The sequence below is a fragment of the Rhinoderma darwinii genome, chromosome 7, assembly GCF_050947455.1.
Source record: "Rhinoderma darwinii isolate aRhiDar2 chromosome 7, aRhiDar2.hap1, whole genome shotgun sequence".
Classification (NCBI taxonomy): domain Eukaryota; kingdom Metazoa; phylum Chordata; class Amphibia; order Anura; family Rhinodermatidae; genus Rhinoderma; species Rhinoderma darwinii.
The window spans coordinates 83,510,667-83,533,457 of NC_134693.1; the positions used below are offsets into that span (position 1 = coordinate 83,510,667).

The 22,791-nt window shown below is 42.4% G+C and overlaps 1 protein-coding gene across 1 annotated transcript in view; it reads left to right on the forward strand.

Moving 5' to 3' along the window:
- Positions 1–239: 239 nt before the first annotated feature.
- Positions 240–22,791, forward strand: part of GRIN2B (glutamate ionotropic receptor NMDA type subunit 2B) — a 1,262,499-nt gene continuing 1,239,947 nt past the window's right edge. The window contains exons 1-2 of the mRNA XM_075833626.1: positions 240–323; positions 913–1,307. The gene's annotated coding sequence lies outside the window, so the exon portion shown is untranslated. The remainder of the gene's footprint in view (positions 324–912; positions 1,308–22,791) is intronic.

Here is a 22,791-nt window from a genome sequence, read left to right on the forward strand (position 1 = left end):
GGCCAAAGTTGCCATGTAGCCCTAGCCTAAGCCATAAGTAGAGCAACTCTGTTGCTAATATGTTTCAACTGTATCTTTAGCACACAGTAGTGTGTCCCAGTAGAAAACTTTGCTACAGTTCTATAAACCACCATTAGGGGGAGCTCCTCCCCTATTAGAGAACATGACGTTGGAGATCCAATCAGTTTCAGCACAAGTCACAGGGAAGGGATTCTTAACAAGGAAATTCTCCCTTCTCCCAGATCCTGACAGTGTGTGCATAGCGTGGATGGGATGAGAAATCAGGTCTCTGCAGTACAGGGTTGGAAGTGAATGACATATCTGTAAGTACATCATTGCACCTCTGTATGCCATATGCCAACTTAGACTTGTCATGGAGTATATATTGCAATATGCGTAAGGTAGCCATCATCACGATGTCTGACACGTTCCATCCATGTATACAGCCATATCAGTGCCATGTAAATGTATGTATCATACAATAGCTTAATGTCCAGGAATAATTGTACAGATATGTAATATATGTATGTGTATGTCATGACATGTCAGAATGAATGGCTTTCACAGGTGTGTGATTGCGTGTGATGGCGTGTGATGGTGTGTGATGGTGTGTGATGGTGTGTGATAGTGTGTGATTGTGTGTGATAGTGTGTGATAGTGTGTGATTGTGTGTGATGGTGTGTGTCACAGATTACTTGCAGGGTGCCTCTCTTGCTGCCAATAAATATTCTTGCCTATCTTTAACAGCAGGCATGCATATTCAGAGTATGATAAATAATGCATGACTATTTCCCATTCCCCCTGCTCTTTACTATGGATTTGGGGGTTAAGAGAATCTAGATGCCTGATCCCCCCTTTCGAGCGTCTTCTCTCTAATAATATATTGATTGAATCTCTCTTTCTCCTCTATAGGATGGGGGGGGTGTTGTACACGAGACCAGTATGCTGCAGATAGCAACAGCACCGATCAGCTAAGAAACAAATAAGCCTTCCAGAGCTCCAGGATCTGACCACAGAAGGAGCCTCGTATCCCTGCCTTGCCTTGTGCTGTACTGAAGAATCCATCATTTGTTCATCTCATTCCTGAATTTTTGCCTTTGCTGCTCAGAGCTAGGAAGGATCTTGTCTGCTAGAAGGATTTCACTCGTCACAGCACATCCCCATTCCTTTTATATGACCTGATTTTGATGTATTTCTGCACCCTGTTTGCTTATGTGGATATGCAAGGTAGAAGAGAGGAGAGCATAATCACACCATGTCCAGTGCTTTAACCCAGCAGACTAGAGGAACTGTGTTTTCAAGCCCAGGTATGTGCATTGATATCAGTGTTTTGTTGTTTACCCATTTTCTTGGAAATACACCATAAACTGCCATCTAGAATTGTGATCCCATGCTAACCTTTTATCCGCTTTACGTGGATTTGCAGTGTGCCTCATATCTGTAGTAGCTGTTGCATTCTCCATCCTCTGAATGGCCATTCTGAATACATGGCACTGTATAAACCTATTCTCTATCTATTCCTTCCATTTCCAATAACATTCCTTCTGTAGTGGTAGGATTGTCATCAGGTACGTGATCCCAGACATCATAATATCTGAAGATAATGATGATACATTGATGATTATATTGCAGGCTCACATGCATAATATTTGCTTTTATTTGTAGAAATGCCATTTTTGCCATGTGGATAGCCATTCCATTCCACTTGGCATTGATATATGGTATTTTCTTATTGTTTCCAGTATTGCTTGTTGTTTTGTACAATTGTATTTCATAGTACATAAGTCATTGTTCTTGTTGCTTGTGCTCTACATGTGTATAATGTTATGGTCTTTACTATGGGCCTTCCAGTGCCCCGGTCGCATACTGATGCAGGGCAGTGGTAAAATGCAGGTTTTAGGCCTGCCTAGTGAAGGAGGCCTGCATTAGAGAATAGTCATGAAATAACTATATGTTCCATGTTTAAGGGGAAATGTATGTAGAAAGGAAGATGCGTCATAATATAACTGTAAATCATACCGGTATGTATCCAGATATCCTCCATTTTTTGATCCATTTAGTTATATAATGGACACATCCATGATGCAATTGCTACCTATATGATCGAATTGATTGATAATGTATTTACCTCGCATGGCGATATGCATTTTACAGTTTGCAGTTGTCAGGGCTACAGTGTATTGTTAACACTATGATTGTAATTCATTGCAAATTGTGATGGCACACATGATCAACGTAAGTTATGTGGTCATTTGGGGGTCACATGGGGACTATATGCTGTTGGCAGAGATCATACATATGAATAAAATACGTTGCAGTCGCGTATTCATGAATTCTCGTAGCTTTTCTTTCCCCACAAAGGACATCAGAGTGTTTAGATTTCAGCTGCAGCAATGCATGTGCGAGGGTTAGAATACAGCATATAAGACTTATGATCGTGGTATATAAAGTCATTGTAACACTACAGGACAAAGAGGCATCTATCAATAAATACATGAAGTCGCATCATTCAGAGATCAGCTTGTTACTATAACCTATGTATTGAGCCTTTGAAGTTTTTCATCATCACCGTTCTGGCGGCAGCAGAATAATGGGAGAGGATTACATGTTAAACCATCTGTAATTCATATCTGTCATACACTGCCAGTATTAGAATATCAATTCCAGCGGCGTTTTGCTAGTGGGCATGTTAATCACCTGTCACACATTCTGAATACATATAGCTTACTGTACCCCACTTATTACATGACACGTTTGCTATATTCTAATTCATCTAATAAAGTAGTGGGAAGAAATGTTTTGACTTTTTGTATTTTATATCAGCAGTTAACTGTAGTATAATGAAGCTAGGGGTGCACTTTTTATATAATATTATTCATCAGAAGGAACACCTTCTGGCCTCTTACATTCCACCTACTGTAATAGCTTTGTATAGTAAAACAAATCGCTTTATGGCTACATTTGGTTATCCTGAAGAGTTTTCTTTAGTGATCCTTGCAGTAATACTAATTTTAGGCCAAGCGTATCCTACAAGAATATTTCTCTGCTCATACAGGTGTACAAGAAGTTCTAGTTGGTACAGGTCTGCCATCCTACCCATAGCCAGAGTTTCCCTGTAGGCCCTGTGGCTGCTGAGAAGAATTGTCGCAGACTGATACATATACCGCCATATTCATAATGAAGATCATGTCATAATGTAGTATCATGGGAATTGTGGTTCTGAAAAGAAACGATGACGCAGCTGTTCACACAGCTTTTTATACCTGAAAAAAGTTATACTGTAAATTAAATGTATACAGTAAGTTATAGGGAATACCCAGAATGCTTTCTGATTTGTAATTAGCTATGTCATATCCCGTGAGCGAGAGTAAAGCATTCAGTATAATACCCCACAATTCTATTCCCAATCTTCAGGCTTTGTGGAGGAGGAACATTTAGGGAGTTAATTTGAATATGTAATGTTCTTAATATATAAATTATCTTTCTATATATATATATCAAAAGTCATTGTGTTTCCTAATCAAGTACAGTTTCAATGGTAGATGATATTAGAGTATTAATGATCGCCATGTCAATTGCCACCCGAATCAGCACAAGTGCTAGAACCGCCGCAACCCTTTATTTCTGGACCGCTGTCAATAAGAATAGTTATTTTATATCTTATATGTGGAAGTGCAAATGTGTCAGAAGTCCTCCATGCGCCCCTCATTTCTCTCACGTTCATTTTCCATTCAGTGGCAGCAAAACAGCAGCTAGCGAGTCACAACCACATGATAGTCATAAACCAATTCAGAATCTGTTTCAAGTACAGTAACAGATGCTGCTTGACATCTTTCTATATCACTTTTTCAATTTAGCTCCACCATATAGAGATGAATTTAACACAGCAGCAGGATTTGCTCTATGGACAGACTGTACAGTGCTTGTTGGGGGCGACGACACACAGATATTTTACATATCCAGAAAGGAAGACTTACATTAGTAGCCTGTGTGTGAGGAGATGCATTTCCTATTCCATTATTTGTGACATTAAACATTTGGAGTCCAACAAGATACTAGCAAAAAAATACTGGTAAATATCCTTAAAATATCAAGTTGTTATTGCCCTAGGTTTCTTTGCCATATCTGCTTTTGAGAAAGTAGGGTGACAACTAAGATGTCATCGTCTCACATGCAGAAAAGTAATTGGTTATATTACTATATAACTAAGCAAACTTATACTCAGGGGTCTGGGAAAGCTGGGTGAAAACTCTGGTGGAAGCTGTAATAGCAGCCATATGAGTTGCCGCCCAACTTTCCTAGAAACAGATAAAGCGGAGAAACTTATTAGAGTTAGGGTATGTGCACACACACTAATTACGTCCGTAATTGACGGACGTATTTCGGCCGCAAGTCCCGGACCGAACTCAGTGCAGGGAGCCGGGCTCCTAGCATCATAGTTATGTACGATGCTAGGAGTCCCTGCCTAGCTGCAGGACAACTGTCACGTACTGAAAACATGATTATTTCCGCACAATTATTTTTCGCAACGTCCGAACTAACTTTCCTAAAACTGTATGGAAACAAATAAAAAAAACGGCTGCTGCAGAATTCCACTGCGGACTGTCCGCAGCGGACTTCAACAGCAATTCCGCCACGTCTGAATGTTTTAGAAACATTTCAGTAGACAGCAATTCAAGGACTCAATGGGGGAAATAGTTTAAGACTGGTGTGTCAAACGGCAGTCTTACAAAGTAATCGCGCCACTTGCATCGTTGAAAGACGCAGGTACAATTAAAGTGCAGGAGGGGGTGGCGGCGGTTGGTTGCAGTGGCGACGCCGCCCCCTCAGAGAGGCAGCAGGCCGCCATCATGGACGATGCGGCCCTCGCGACTCCTCACCTTCCCTCTTAGGGTATGTTCACACGCACTGTTTTCAGACGTAATTCAGGCATTTTACGCCTCGAATTACGCCTGAAAAAACGTCTCCATTACGCCTACAAACATCTGCCCATTGCTTGCAATGGGTTTTACGGTGTTCTGTTCCCATGAGGTGTCATTTTACGCGTCGCTGTCAAAAGACGGCGCGTAAAAAGACACCCGCATCAAAGAAGTGCATGTCACTTCTTAGGACATTTTTGGAGCAGTTTTTCATTGACTCCATTGAAAAACAGCTCCAATAATGTCTGTAAAATAAGCCGCGAAAAACACGAGTAGTTACAAAAACGTCTGAAAATCAGGAGCTATTTTCAGGCGAAAATAGCTCTGTAATTTCATACATATTTTGCTACTGCGTGTGAACATACCTTACTTGCGCCCAGGCCCCGCCTGCCCCCCCCCCCCCTACATACACCCTTGGCTAGTAGAAACAACAAATTTGTCACCTGGGTTAATATTCAACCAGTTAACCAAGAAGAGTACATTTTTTCTCATTGTTGTACCAGATTTTAATCTTTGTAATAAGCCGGCTTTGAAAATGCAGACGAATGACTGGTAGGGTGAATTCACATGTGGTGTAAATACTGCATATTTTGGTTGCATATAATTTTTACTGCATAGAATTACTCTATGTTATCCTAACCATGTTGTCTTCTCAGACTTCAATGTTATTTCAAATTCCACACTCAAATCCGCAACAGAACTCTGCAGAAAAAAATGCCACAAAATACGCAATGGTCATTCCACAAAAAGGAGGAAAATTCTGCATATTTAAGAAAATTACGCTGGCTTCTTTTTAACCTTTTCCCGCTGCAGCCACTTTTGACCTTCCTGACAGAATCTTATTTTTCAAATCTGACATGTGGTAATAACTTTGTAATGCTTTAACCTATCCAAGCAATTCTGAGGTTGTTTTCGCGTGACACCTTGGACTTTAACCCCTTCCCGCACCCTCCTGTTAATGTACGTCAAGGTGTGCAGTTAGTTCGCACACCTTGACGTGCAGTTACGTCTGCACTTTTTATAAGTTAACCGCCGCGTGGTGCAACACCGCAGCGGCGGTTAACTTTACAGTCTGTCTGCCCTGATGTCTGGGCAGACTACACGGGACTAATCAAAGTGGTCCCTTGTTGGAGATCACTCCGATTGGTTAGTCTGTACTGACTTACCAATCGGAGCTTAGAACTGAAGAAAAGAAACGTCACAGGCTCTGACTTCCTCTGTTGGAGTCAGGAAGTAGAGGAGATCGGAGCCTGTGGACGTCTAGAAGAGAAAAAATGAAAAAAAAAAAAACGTCAAAACCCCATTAACCCCTTGATCACAGTCTTTAACTGTGATCACCCCATCCTTCCTCTCCCAGTCTATAATGGAGCTTTTGTTTTGTTTTTTTTTTTTTTGTTTTTTTTATAAAACTCTAAAAAAAAGTTTAGTCAGTGTTAGTCAGCGTCAATTTAGTCAGTGTTAGTCAGCGTCAGACCATCCGTTAGTCAGCGTCAGACCGTCCGTTAGTCAACGTCAGACCGTCTGTTAGTCAGCGTCAGACCGTCTGTTAGTCAGCGTCAGACCGTCTGTTAGTCAGTGTCAGACCGTCTGTTAGTGTCAGACCATCTGTTTGTCAATCAGTCAGCATCAGTTAGTCATCGTCTATTTGTTAGTGTAGTTTAGTCAGTTAGTCAGCGTCAATCTAGTCAGTGTTAGGGCAGATTCACACGAACGTTGCGTTTTTGCGCGCGCAAACAACGCAGCGTTTTGCGAGCGCAAAAACTATTTGACAGCTGCGTGTGTCATGCGTGTCTGATGCGCGGCTGCGTGATTTTCGCGCAGCCGGCATCATAGAGATGAGGCTTGTCGATGCCCGTCACTGTCCAAGGTGCTGAAAGAGCTAAATCTTTCAGCACCCTCGACAGTGAATGCCGAACACAACAGCGAAAAACCTGTAAAAAAAAAGATAAAGTTCCTACTTACCGAGAACTTCCCGGCCGTTGCCTTGGTGACGCGTCCTTGGTGACGCGTCCATGGTGACGCGCCTCTCTTGACATCGGGCCCCACCTCCCTGGATGACGCGGCAGTCCAAGTGACCGCTGCAGCCTGTGATTGGCTGCAGCCTGTGCTTGGCCTGTGATTGGCTGGAGCTGTCACTTGAACTGAAGTGTCATCCCGGGAGGTCGGACTGCAGGAAGGAGACAGGAGTAATCGGTAAGTTAGAACTTCGTTTTTTTTTACAGGTTCATGTATTTTGGGATCGCAAGTCACTGTCCATGGTGCTGAAACAGTTTAACTCTTTCAGCACCATGCACAGTGAATGTCTCCCGACGTCGCGGACCGGAAATTTTTTGGCCGGGTTCGGCCAAAACGAGTTTGGCCGAACCCGGTGAAGTTAGCTTCGGTTGTCGGGGTTCGCTCCTCGCAAAGACACTCCGTTTGGATGCTTGGAAACAGAAAAGCACGTGGTGCTTTTCTGTTTCCATTCATCCTTTTGACAGCTGTTGCGCAAACACGCAGTTCGCACGGAAGTGCTTCCGTGCGACATGCGTGGTTTTCACGCACCCATTGACTTCAATGGGTGCGTGATGCGTGAAATACGCAGAGTTATTGAACCTGTCGCGTATTTTGCGCAGCGAACAAACGCTGCGCAAAATACACGGACTGTGTGTACTGCCCCATAGACTTCTATAGGGCATTGCGTGCCGCGCGAAAACCACGCGCCCTACACGCTGCCAAATCACGCTCGTGTGAATCCCCCCTTAGTCAGCGTCAATTTAGTCAGTGTTAGCCAGCGTCAATTTAGTCAGTGTTAGTCAGTGTCAGACCGTCTGTTAGTCAGCATGAGACCGTCTGTTAGTCAGCGTCGGACCGTCTGTTAGTGTCAGACCGTCTGTTTGTCAATCAGTCAGCGTCAGTTTGTCATCGTCTTTTTGTCAGTGTAGTTTAGTAAGTGTTAGTCAGTTTAAGTGTCATAAAATAAAAAAAATAAAAAATATATTAGTGTACTTAGTATTAGTATTTAGTGTATTTAGTGTTTTAATTAAAAAAAAAAAGACAAAAAAAAGTTCTATTATACATTTTTTGTGTACAGCACTATAGTATACAAGTGTACATATACAGTTACTATAAATAATAAAAATGGCCCGCAAAACATTTGCCGCGGAGGAGGCGTACGATATTCTCGCATCGGACACAGACACCTCGAGTGATGCCTGGTCCGCTTTTGTTCTGTCCTCCTCCACAAGCGACACCGAGGAACCTCATCGCAGGAGGGTTAGTGATCAGATTACACCTGCACCTGAACCCAAATGGTTTCCCCCAACCTCCTATACTCCCCAAGTACTGGACTTTACTGCTGCTGCAGTGGTCCAATTCCGGACAGCAGGGCTGTCTGAAATGTACTTTTTCAAGCTCTTTTTTTCGGACAGCATTGTGGACAAAATTGTTGAGCAAACAAATCTCTGTGCTCCACAATTTATTGCTGTCAACCCCCGGTAGCTTTTATGCCAGGCCGTACAGGTGGCATCACACCGACAAAGCAGAAAAGCTGTCTGCATCCAGGCCCATAACAAATACATGGGGGGAGTGGACTTTTCTGACCAGATGCTCAAGCCGTACAATGCCATCCGGAAATCAAAACATTTGTAATATACAGGAGCACTGGTCAGGAGGGGACATACCTGGAGTACCAGGAGAAGGTGATCAAATCCCTTGTCTTTGGGAATGTGGCAGAGGTAGAAGAAAGTTCTACCTCTGCAAGTAGGGATGTCCCCAGGATAGTTCCAGGGCAGCACTTTCCTGGTGAAGTGCCGTCCACAGAAAAAAAAGGCGTCCCCAGAAAAGGTGTCGTAACTGTGCCAAAGGTGTCTCTTCTTATGCCTCTTTTGGCACGGATACGATACCTTTTCTGGGGGGGGGGGGGCTTTTTTTTTTCTGTGGATAGCACTTCATCTGTCCCACCCATCCGGGACTGAGTCTAAAGGAGTTCTTCCAGATATACCACACCTCTCTGGAGTTCTAAATTACCCTTATAATTATCGTCCCTTTCATTTATAATTACCGCCCCTTACCATAACCACTTCACCATTTAAAAATTGAACATCCCCCATAACAAAACTAAAAACACTCATTACACCCCTAGATGAATACCTAGGATTTGTAATACCGTGTAGTATATTTTAGGCCTATGCAAACATGACGTGCCCAAAAATCATCCAAGTAAAATAAGGCCTCAAAACCTTTGCAGTGTTCCAATACTTTCTGGCCCTGCTATATGTCCAGCAATAGCAGATTAGGGCCAAATTGGGGATATTTCTAAACTCAGAAGAAATAGCATGATAAATGTTTAGGTGCTTTTCTTTACTTGCATGCTCTGAACAATCTGCCCTATAAATGAAGCATTTGTGAAAATTTTTTAATTAATCTTGTTCACGCCAGATTTCCACAAGATTCTGCAAAGAAAACGTGTGGTCAAAAAAGTGATCACACCCCGAAAAAAATCCTTAAAGGGTGCAGTTTCCAAAATGGGGGTCACTTTTGGGGGGTTTCCACCGTTTTGGTCCCTCCAGTGCAATACAAACACGACATTGCACTGAAAACTATTCCAGCAAAATCCGTGCTCCAAAATCCAAATTATGCTCTCTCTCTTCTGAGCCCTCCTGTGGGTCCAAACAGCAGTGTATTAGTACCACATATGGGGTATTGCTGTAATCGGGAGAAATTGCTTAAAGAGGCTCTGTCACCAGATTTTGCAACCCCTATCTGCTATTGCAGCAGATAGGCGCTGCAATGTAGATTACAGTAATGTTTTTATTTTTAAAAAACGAGCATTTTTGGCCAAGTTATGACCATTTTTGTAGTTATGCAAATGAGGCTTGCAAAAGTCCAAGTGGGTGTGTTTAAAAGTAAAAGTCCAAGTGGGCGTGTATTATGTGCGTACATCGGGGCGTTTTTAATACTTTTACTAGCTGGGCGTTCTGATGAGAAGTATCATCCACTTCTCTTCAGAACGCCCAGCTTCTGCCAGATCACGCTGTGACGTCACTCACAGGTCCTGCATCGTGTCAGACGAGCGAGGACACATCGGCACCAGAGGCTACAGTTGATTCTGCAGCAGCATCAGCGTTTCCAGGTAAGTAGCTACATCGACTTACCTGCAAACGCTGATGCTGCTGCTGAATCAACTGTAGCCTCTGGTGCCGATGTGTCCTCGCTCGTCCGACACGATGCAGGACCTGGGGCAGGAAGTGAGTTTCAAAAGGTTATTTTTTTCAGGGACCAGTTTAGTTCTTTAGTGACTTGGAGGGCTTTATATATTAGAAAGTCCCCATAAATCACCCCATTTTAAAAACTGCACCCGTCAAAGTATTCAAAACAGCATTCACAAAGTCTCTTAACCCTTTAGGCGTTTCACAGGAATGAAATAAAAATAGAGGTGAAATTTATCAATGTAATTTTTTTTGCCCAAATTTATTTGGAATCCATTTTTTTCTGTAACAGATTCTGAAGTTTTTAGAAATAACCCACATGTGACCATAGTGTGCTAATGGACTGAAACACAGGCCTCAGAAGCAAAGGAGCACCTAATAGACTTTGCGTACTCATTTATTTTAGAATATATTTTAGGCACCATGTCAGGTTAGAAGAGGTCTTGTAGTGCCAAAACAGCGGAAACCCCCCACAAGTGACCCCATTTTGGAAACTACACTACTCAAGGAATTTATCTAGAGGTATAGTGAGCATTTTGACCCTACAGTTTTTTGCTACATTTATTGGAATTAGTCTGTAAAAATCAAAATCAGCAGGGCCCAAAAGGGAATGAGCTCTTTTTGGCTTTTGGTGCTCAAATCTAGCTGGAATGGTTTGCGGCGCCATGTCACATTTGCAAAGCCCCTGAGGGGCCAAAACAGTGAAACACCCCAAAAGTGACCCAATTTTGGAAGCTACACCCCTTAAGAAATATATATATATATATATATATATATATATATATATATATATATATATATATATATATATAGGGGTATAGTTAGCATTTGGACACCACAGGTCTTTTGCAGAATTTATTAGAATTAGGCCGTGAAAATAAATATCAACATTTTTTCCACTAAAATGTTGAATTTTTTCATTATCACAAGGGATAAAGAAAAAGCACCCCAACATTTCTAAAGCAATTTCTCCTGAGTATGGCAATACCCCACATGTGGTCATAGATGTTTTTCTCATTAGAAATGAATGAATTCAGGACTGATCCACTTTTTGCTTTTTCATTTTTGTTTTTCACTCCCCGCCTTCCAAGAGCCATAAAATTTTATTTTTAAATAGAGTGGTGTGAGGGCATATTTTCTGTGGCAGGTGTTGTAGTTTCTATTGACACCATTTAAAGTACCATAAAATGTACTGGGAAACGGAAAAAACAGTTCTTTGCATGCTGAAATTGGAAAAAAACAGTTTTTTGTTTTTTTACAGTGTTCACCGTGGGCTATAAATGACAATTTTACTTTATTCTGTGGGTCGATACGATTAGAGTAATGCCATATGTATGTAGTTTTTTTAAAGTTTTGCAGCGTTTGCACAATAAAATCAGTTTTAAAAAAAAATACATAATTTTTTTGTCTTCATATTCTTAGAGCAATAAATTATTATTTTTCAGTCAAAAAAGCTGTGTAAGGGTTTGTTTTTTGGGGGACGTTTTTTTTTAACGTTTTCATTTTTTTCCTATTGTTTCCTTTTTTCTCCAGTTGCCATGACAACCATTGGTAACCCCTTCGATTTCCGATCTGCTACAAACCCCTTTAGATGCAGTGATCGCAATCGTTTGCTGCATTTATTGGGTTAATTGACAAAATCAGCAGCAATGGACCGCTGATCGGCAACAGTGGAGCGTCAGCTGTCGACGACTCAGTGACTTCCTGTCACTCTGACAGGAAGCGTATGGGGACCAGCCGGAGGCCGTTGACCCATTGGCCTCTGGTTGCCATGCCAACGATGGTAAACCCCTGCGATTGCATTGTGGGGGCTGCCGATCTGATACAAACCCCCTAAATCCAGAGGGGTTAATTACCGGAATCAGCGGCAATGCAATGCTGTCCGGCAAGACTCCAGTGTCGGAGACAGCTGACCTCCCGGTTCCCGGCGCACACAGTCTCCGATAGTGGGCACCGGGAACCGCACAGTAACTGTACATCCTGGTGTGTCCCGGTGTGCCTAGGGGTCAATAGTTATCTTTTGCATGGATAAGAGTACAAATGGCATCTTCTCCGGCTTATGGGACTTTTTGTTTTAGAATAAATGGATCAGCGCAAATATGCTCAATTGTATATTCTTGTTCCTTATGAAGATGCAGCCCAAATGATGCAAATGCCAGAGAATAGTGGTTGCAATGAAGAGCTATTGAAAACCTTAAGTACATTCATGACACAAAATAATCCACTTGCAGAAGCATGTAAAATGTTGTATGAGGTTGAGCAAAAGAGTATTAAAAAAGCTCAAATATTATATGAATATGTAAAAGTCAAGCCGTATTGCCAACGACTCACTTTTTAAAGAAGGAAAAGCAAGGCAAACCGCTTTTCTCCCAGCGTGGGTGTAGAACGGGTTACATTGCGCCAGTAGGCATACAGGGAGTAGAGTGGTGACACACAGGGGAAATTGATGGCATGTTATATCAAGTCCAGAGTCAACGCAGCCGTCCACCAGGACATTTTAGAGAACTTCATGCTTCCCCCTGCTGACAAGCTTTTTGAAATGCTGATTTCATTTTCCTGCAGGACTTGGCACCTGCCCACGCTGCCAAAAGTACCAATACCTGGTTTAATAATCACAGTACCACTGTGCTTGACTGGCCAGCAAACTCGCCTGACCTAAACCCCATAGAGAATCTATAGGATATTGTCAAAAGGAAGATGAGGGACACCAGATCCAACAATGCCAACGAGCTTAAGGCCGCTATCAAAGCAACCTGGGCTTCCATAACACCTCAGCAGTGCCACAGGCTGATCGCCTCCATGCCACGCCGCATTGATGCAGTAATTCATGCAAAAAGAGCCCCGACCAAGTATTGAGGGCATTTACTGTACATACTTTTCAGTAAGCCAACATTTCGGTATTAAAAATCATTTTTGAACTTGGGCTTCTATAATATTCTAATTATCTGAGACACAAAATTTTGGGTTTTCATTAACTGTTAGCCATAATCATCAACATTAAAAGAAAAAAATGCTGGAAATAGATCACTATTCTAATTCATTGAGAAGGATTAGTGTGTGTATATATATATATATATATATATATATATATATATATGCTTTGTTTGGTGGATTTATGTTGGCAGTGCATGCAGTTTTATATGCCCACTGTTTGGCAGTATCATATAACCACCGTATGATAGTGCTAGTAGTTAGTGGTTTATAGCATTGTTGTTTGGTCACTTATTTTTTCATATACAATATTTTAAGAATGTGTTTTAACAGAGGTAGATATGTATGCCCATGTACAGCTCCCATGCACTATTCACTTTCCTTAATCTCCTGACCCTGGTCCTCCCTTTTCTTCTGCTAAGCTCAACCCCTTACCTGCCACACATAGAAACTCTGCTAATCTTCTTAACATTCCTTCTAAGTCTTCTCCTGTCTCTTCTAACTGTTTGCTGTGGAATTCTTGGTCCGTGTGCAAGAAACTTACTGTTATTCTTGACTTATTCCATTCTAACTCTCTCAACCACTTGACTCTTACAGAAACAAGGCTACACCTGTCTTACCCTGCTTCCCCTGCTGCTCTATCTTATGGTGGTCTCCACTTCTTTCATGTCCCTAGATTTGAGAACAGGCAAGGTGGAGGAGTAGGAATACTTATTTTCCCTCACACTTTCCCCCCATTACTTTCCAGGTAATTCTCCGGTACCTTCGCTCACATTCCCCTCCTCTGAAGTCCACACTCTCTTTCGCCCATTCTCCCTCCGATTGTCAATTGTCTACCACCCCCTGGGCCCACTTTGCCGAATTCTGGATCATTTTGCTGACTGGCTTCCACAATTCCTATCCGCTGAAACACCCACTCTCATCATGGGTGACTTTAACATCCCCATTGATTACCTAATCTCCTACACATGAAGATGGGCATTCACTTGACCTGGTCTTCTTCCGACTCTGCTCAGTATGTGACTTCATTAACTCTCCTCTCCCGCTCTCTGACCAAAACCTTTTCTTCTTTACTATCAAAAATGATCTGCCTCCTCAGGACATGTCTACCTATCAGACAGAAATCTACATGCCATTAACACTCAGCAACTCATATACAGTTTACAGTCCACATTGTCTCCTATCTCTTCCCACTCCTATTTCAATCTGGCTGGCAAACATTACAATAACACTATGAAAATGCTTTGGATGAAGCAGTCCCCCCTACACTCCGAATCACCAGACTTAGATGATGACAACTCTGGCATACACCTCAATCCCGCTTTCTTCAGCGGTGCTTGAGATGTGCCGAACATCTGTGGAGAAAATCGTATTTGCCAGCAGAATTCCTCCATTACAAGTTTATTCTCAAAACTTACAACTCTACACTTCACCGAGCCAAACAAGTCTATTTCACTTCTCTCATCTCCACACTATCTAATAATCTGAAACAAATCTTTGATACATTTCATTCCCTCCTTAGTCCTAAAGTGCAGACACCGATCACAGATCTCAGCAGTGCTGAAGACCTGGCCACTTGTTAAAGGGTGGATTCAAACGAGCACATTACGTCCGTAATGAACGGAACGTATTTCGGCCACTAATCCCGGACCGAACACACTGCAGGGAGCCGGGCTCCTAGCATCATAGTTATGTACGATGCTAGGAGTCCCTGCCTCTTCGTGGAACTACTGTCCCGTACTGAAAACATGATTACAGTACGGGACAGTTGTCCTGCAGCTAGGCAGGGACTCCTAGCATCGTACATAACTATGATGCTAGGAGCCCGGCTCCCTGCAGTGTGTTCGGTCCGGGATTAGTGGCCGAAATACGTTCCGTCCATTACGTACGTAATGTGCTCGTGTGAATCCAGCCTTAAAGTTAAAATTGACAACATCCGGCATGATATTATATCCCAGTCCCCTAGTAACATCGATCCCCGTCCCTCACGCACTCCCTCTTCTTCACTTTTAGCATTTGACCCAATAACAGAAGAAGAAGTCACTAGGCTCCTCTCTTCTTCTTGTCCTACTACCTGCCCTAGTGATCCTTTCCCCTCACATCTCGTCCAGTCTCTCTCCCCAGCGGTCACTAGTCACCTGACTAAAGTATTTAACCTCTCTCTTTCTTCTGGAATCTTTTCCTCCTCTTTTAAACGTGCCATTATAAACCCATTACTGAAAAAAACTCTTGACCCATCCTGCGATGCTAAGTATCGACCGGTCTCCAATCTCCCCTACCTCTCAACTTCTGGAATGCTTCGTCTACTCTCGCCTTATCCGCTACCTCTCTGCTAACTCCATTCTTGACCCTTTACAATCTGGTTTCTACACTCTACACTCCACAGAAACTGCCCTTACTAAAGTTTCAAAGATCTCTTGGCGGTTAAATCTAACAGCAAATCCTCTCTACTGATTCTTCTGGATCTCTCACCAGCCTTTGACACTGTAGACCACCAACTCCTACTTAAGATGAACCTGTCACCAGCATTTCACCTTAAGTAGGCTCTGTACCTCTAGTATTCCGAATTTTAGTGTTCCCGCTGTATGCTAAAGAGCATAAAAGAATCATATCTTTGTTAGAAAAAGAGTCATATCTTCATTCCTCAAGCCTTTCCGAGTTAACACCGCCTCCTTACTTTTGAGTGACAGCTCCTCACGCCTCCCTCCAGCACACACGAAATTCTGTGCATCGATGTCCTGTTCTGGTGCATGTGCACAACGGGACACCATAGCGGCGCATGCACAGTAACTAGATTTGAGGCCCGGATGAGGCAGGGCAGTGTGTCGGACCATACATGATTGGCACACGCGCGCTATCTCAGATGAGATTTCGGCATTCAAGGTGGGCCAGTCTTCGGTGGTGGGCGGGCATAAGAAGAGGAATCAACGAGACTGCCGGATTATTACCATAAAAGGCGCAACATTTTTGCAGACCGTTATTTGCGGTCAGAGGTGGAGTTTAGGAGAGGGGATAACAGCAATAAACTTCTGACAGCAGCAGCCAGCGAAGGGTAAGGAGAGTTCAATAGGTGAAATGCTGGTGATAGGTTCCCTTTAACATGCTCCACCCTATTGGCCTTAAGGACACTGCTTTCTCCCTATCTCTCTGACTTCTCTGTCATTTGCTGGTTATACTTCTTCTCCTCTTTCCCTTGCTATCGGCGTTCCTCAGGGATCAGTGCTAGGTCTGCTCCTATTTTCTCTCTACACAGGACAAACAGATTTGGCTTCAGATTTGGCTTCCAGCACCATCTCTATGCTGATGACACCCAATTATATGCCTCTTCCCATGACATCACCCCCACTCTAATACAAAACACCAGTGATTGTCTGTCCGCTGTCTCTAACATCATGTCCTCTCTCTATCTGAAACTGAATCTTTCTAAAACTGAGCTCCTTTTGTTCCCACCATCTACTAACTTACCCAAATCTGATGTCTCCATCTCAGTGTGTGGCACTACCATAACTCCCAGGCAGCATGCCTGCTGTCTTGGGGTTATTTTTGACTCAGATCTTACCTTTATTTCACACATTCAATCACTTACACGCTCCTGTCACCTCAAAAACATCTCCAGAATCCGCCCTTTTCTTACTGTGGAAACAGCCTAAACTCTCATTGTCGCTCTTATTCACTCTCGTCTTAACTACTGTAACTAATTACTAATCAGTCTTCCACTCACTAAACTCTCCCCTCTCCAATCTATCTTCAATGCAGCAGGCAGGCTCATCTTTCTAACCAACCGCTACACCAATGCCTCCACCCTGTGCCAGTCACTAAATTCAAACTTATTACTCTCACCCACAAAACTCTCCACAGTGCTGCACCTCCTTACATCTCCTCCCTCATCTTTGTCTGCCACCCTACCCGTGCTCTATGTTCTGCCAACTACCGCAGATTAACATCCTCCATTATCCAAACCTCCCATTCCCGACTCTAAAATGCTACCCCAGACAATTACTTTAATTCCCAACATCCACATTTTTAAACATGCCCTGAAAACACATCTTTTTAGACAGGTTTATAACATTCCCTAATCTAACTCCTTTCCTTGACCCCCTTTTACATTAGTCATCAGAACTTGACCACCTCATTCAGCAGTATCCCCCACACACCTTGCACCTTAATGCACTTTATATATGTCAGACACAGTTACTGGCTGGTGACCGGTTCATGCAACTTTATATGTACGACCCCATATGTATAAAAGATGGCTGGACCATTGTACTTAACCAGAACGTTTTACATTTTGTATCTCCCTTATATACCCATAGATTGTAAGCTCTTGCGAGGAGGGTTCTCACTCCTCTTGTTTGAATTACAAATTAGTTTTGTCACTATGTAATGTCTGATATTGTCTGTACATGTTCCCTCTGAATTGTAAAGTACTGCGTAATATGTTGGCACTATATAAAGATTATTACTATTATTATTATTATTATTATTATTATTATTATTATTATTATTATTATTATTAATAATAATAATATAAGTCTAGGAGTATTCTATGGGTATGTGTAAGGCGGTATTATGTGTGAACTGTTAAAGAGGCTCTGTCACCAGATTTTGCAAGCCCTATCTGCTATTGCAGCAGATAGGCGCTGCAATGTAGATTACAGTAACGTTTTTATTTTTAAAAAACGAGCATTTTTGGTCAAGTTATGACCATTTTTGTAGTTATGCAAATGAGGCTTGCAAAAATCCAAGTGGGTGTGTTTAAAAGTAAAAGTCCAAGTGGGCGTGTATTATGTGCGTACATCGGGGCGTTTTTAATACTTTTACTAGCTGGGCGCTCTGAAGAGAAGTATCATCCACTTCTCTTCAGAACGCCCAGCTTCTGGCAGTGCAGACACAGCGTGTTCTCGAGAGATCACGCTGTGACGTCACTCACAGGTCCTGCATCGTGTCAGACGAGCGAGGGCACCGGCACCAGAGGCTTCAGTTGATTCTGCAGCAGCATCGGCGTTTGCAGGTAAGTCGATGTAGCTACTTACCTGCAAACGCTGATGCTGCTGCAGAATCAACTGTAGCCTCTGGTGCCGGTGTCCTCGCTCGTCTGACACGATGCAGGACCTGTGAGTGACGACACAGCGTGATCTCTCGAGAACACGGCTGTGTCTGCACTGCCAGAAGCTGGGCGTTCTGAAGAGAAGTGGATGATACTTCTCATCAGAGCGCCCAGCTAGTAAAAGTATTAAAAACGCCCCGATGTACGCACATAATACACGCCCACTTGGACTTTTACTTTTAAACACACCCACTTGGACTTTTGCAAGCCTCATTTGCATAACTACAAAAATGGTCATAACTTGGCCAAAAATGCTCGTTTTTTAAAAATAAAAACGTTACTGTAATCTACATTGCAGCGCCGATCTGCTGCAATAGCAGATAGGGGTTGCAAAATCTGGTGACAGAGCCTCTTTAAGTTAATTTCACCGTATCTGTATTTATGTTGAGAATTTGGTATATGGCAGTGCAGCAGCTACCTGCACAGCGGGTGGCCGAGGTGCCGCTGAGCAGCGAAAAACACTTCAGGGGACAGAGGGCTAAATCAGCGCTATGCCCTCTTCATTGTTTACCATGCACAGCACTGTACTTTTAGTAGCGGTTGTGCCTGTTATTGCATCTCAGAGTAGCTCAGTCCAATTCAAGTGAATGTGACTGAGCTGTAATACCAGGCACAGCCATCACTATATGATATATATATATATATATATATATATATATATATATATATATATATATATATATATATATATATATGTAAATATATAGTCGTGCTGCACTAACCATATCTTCTCATAAACTACAAGTGCTCAAACATATTTCAAATTCACAGCACAGCGAGTTGGCCTGTGTGCTTTCAAATGCCACGGCTGAATTTCAGTCCCAGTCCAGCCTTGTACCCAGGGAACAGTGATAGCATACAGGGGACAGTGATGACATATCCAGGGGACAGAGCTGTGGCAAACATGTGGCAGAGTGATGGATATTATGGTGCAGACTTTTCTAGAGCCCGTTGTATTTTTTCACATAATGGTCTTTATTGCTAGTGATATATAATAGAGATGCACGATGCATCGAAACTTCGATACTGTTTCGATACTGTGCACCCTGAAATGGTTCAATACCGTTATTTCATGTATTTCGATACTAAGCTGTGTGGCCACACAGCTAAGTATAGTAACACATGAATGTATGAGAGCGGGGATGTGGCTATGTGATACAGCCATTGCCCCGCTCCTGAGTCCTGACAAGTGCGCGCCATCAAGATGATGTGATGTGGCCAGCGATGCAATAATGAGCGGCGGCACTGAAGACAGAGCATGGCGGGCGCACTACAAAACACCCCCGTGTTCTGTCTTCAGTGCAGCGCCGGCCGCATCACCTCATGCTGACTGCGTGTGCACTTACTGTCAGGAGCAGGGGGAATGGCTGTATTACACAGCCACAGCCCCACTCTAATGGCGGAGATGAGTGAAATTTCTTATCTCCGCCATTACTCCCCTGAATGCTGCGATCAAAGCTGACGGAGATGAGAGAAATCTCTTATCTCCGCCATTATTCCCCTGAATGCTGCGATCAAAGCTGACTTCAGCATTCAGGGGAAAATGAGAAGGGGGGATGCCCCTTGGATCGCGTCACAGGAATCCCTGTGACGCAATTGAGGGACATACCTCATATATGGCCAGACAGCCCTGGGTCCATTGAAGGACCCCAGGGCTGCCTTACCATATTTCCTGTTGTTAGGGCATACTTAGGTATGTCCTAACAACTGCCTGTGTACTATCCGTACACAGGCTAATGTACTGGCATATACTGTAGATATGCCAGTACATTAAAGTTTAAAAATAAAAAAGTAAAAATATAAAGTAATGTTAAATTAAAAAAAATACACATACACCTTTTTTACAATAAACATTAACCCCTTAGTGACCACCAATACGCCTTTTTACGTCGGTCACTAAGGGGCCTTAGGCTAGGCTGACGCCTTTTCACGTCAGCCTAGTCTAAGTCCTGCACGGGTCTCCCGTGCAGCCAGGAGCCGGGGCTCTGCTGTCTGATGACAGCTGAGCTCCTGCTCCAACGCCCGCGATCGAAGTTTACTTTGATCGCGGCCGTTTAACCCGTTAAATGCCGCCGTCAATAGCGATCGCGGCATTTAACTTTGTTTACAAAGGGAGTGAGCTCCCTCTGTCACCCATCGGTGGCCCACGAATGCAATCGCGGGTCTCCGATAGGGTGTCATGGCAGCCGGGGGCTTGATAAAAGCCCCCAGGTCTGCCCTGGACATATGCCTGTTAGGACGCGCCGGAGGCACGTCCTAACAGATTGCCTGTCAGATTTACACTGACAGGCAATAATGCTCTGGTATACGAAGTATACCAAAGCATTATAGCAGCGATCGGAAGATCGCACAGTAAAGTCCCCTAGTGGGACTAATAAAAAAAGTCATCAAAGTGAAATAAAGATTATTAATAAAAATTACAGTAAAAAAATAAATAAAACCATTTTTTTCCATAAAAAGTGGTTTTATTTAGTAAAAGTGTAAAAAAAGTACACATATGTGGTATCGCCGCAACCGTAATGACTCAATTAATAAAGTTAATATGTAATTTAAACCGCAAGGTGAACACCGTAAAAAAAAAAACGCAAAAAACCATGGCGAAATTGCAATATTTTTCCATTGCCCCCCAAAAAAGTCATAATAAAAATCAAGCAATAAGTCCCATGCACCCCAAAACAGTACCATTCAAAACTACGTCTTGTCCCGCAGAAAACAAGCCCAAAAAATCACTACATTGATGGAAAATTAAAAAAATTACAGCTCTTGGAAAGCAACGATTCAAAAACAAATAATTTTAGTTCAAAAGTGTTTTTATTGTGCAAAAGTCGTAAAACATAAAAAAACCTCTACATATGTGGTATCGCCGTAATCGTACCGACCCATAGAATAAAGGTAACATGTTATTTACGTCGCATAGTGAACGGCGTCAATTTAAAAACCCATAGAACAATGGCGGAATTTCAGGTTTTTGTTATAATCCCCCCCAAAAAGGTTAATAAAAGTTAATATAAAAATTTATATGTACCCAAAAATGGTGCTATTAAAAAGCACAACTAATCCCGCAAAAAACAAGTCCTCATACAGCTATGTAGACGAAAAAATAAAAACGTTATAGCTCTTTGAATGCGACTATAGAAAAACGAATAAAATAGCTTGGTCATTAAGGCCTAAAATGGGCTGGTCACTAAGGGGTTAAAATAAGTCTCAATACATAAAATCTACACATTCGATATTGGCGCGCCCGTAATAACCTGCACAACAATTTTTTTGCGGCATTTATGATGTATACGCTGTAAAAAAATAAAATAAAAACTGTTTTCTTTCACTTATTGTGAGGCACGAGGTGATGTATTTAACCTCCATGTGCCTCACATTAATAGTAATTAACCTCATCATGTACCTTACACATTAATGGGGTTAATTACTATTAATGTGAGGCACATTTAAAATTCATCACACCTCGTGCCTCACATCAGAAAATGGAAGAACTTTTTTTTTTTTCATTACTGTTGGCAAAGTATCGTTTTAGTATCGAAATCGCAATACTACAGAAAGCATCGGTATCGAAGTCCAAATTCTGGTATCGTGACATCCCTAATATATATATATTTTTATTTTTTTTATGATGGTTTGATTGGAACTTAGAACTCTTAATCTGACCTGTTTTCACAAGTTTATTAAAGTTAACTTCAGTCGTTCAGAGTATTAGGTTCACTTCACAAATGTTTGTGATCATGGCATGTCTGAGTGTCTGTGTGGTCAACATCGCATGGATTGCAATGGACATTTCAGGTAATGCGTCTAATATGGTTGAGGTCAAGACTGTGCAGGCCAATAGTATCCAGATCATTATTTCTCATCCACCAAACTGTATATTTGATGCAACATATTTAGAATAAAGTGTTCTGGAAGATTTGTCCTTCAAAACTCCAGAGGGTGAAATGTGATTCATCACTCCAGAGAACTGAATTTCACCAAAGTCTAATAGTGTTACTTTACCCCTCTCCAGTTAAAGCTGGGCATTTCATACGTTGACCTCAGGCTTGTGTTCATCTGTTCGGCAAAGAAATCCAATGCATGAAGCTCTCCATTTTTTTCTAAAATTTATTTCTGAAGCAGATTGGAAAGTTGAAGTGAGAACTGCTTGAGGAAAAAAAGCAGCAGAATAGCAGCACTTACAGTTGACCAGAACTCAAGCGGGTCAAAAATTCCACACACTGTTTTGAGAATGACTCATTGTTCTGCTAATATTTGTCGCTATGCTATATGTGGTGAATTGCTGTCATGCAACCGCCCCTGCATAACCTGCACCAGGCATTACTCAGTGTATAAGTTTTGCTTGGAGTGTTAGTTAAAGGGTTAGTCCGGGCACGGAGCGTTTTTTCATTCTAATGACCTATCCACAGTATAAGCCATTCGAATACGATCGGTCCGACACCCGGACCCCACACCGATCAACTTTTCCGGTTGCCTCTGGACTCCAGATGTTATGCAGTCATTGGAATAAGATGGCTCCGTATACTACATAGCGGCCGTGCTCCCTCACTGCAGCTCTGCTCCTATTCACTTGAATAGGAGCAGAGCTGCAGTACTGCAGCACGGCCACTATACTGTGACTGGAGCCATCTGCTTCCAACATCGGTCA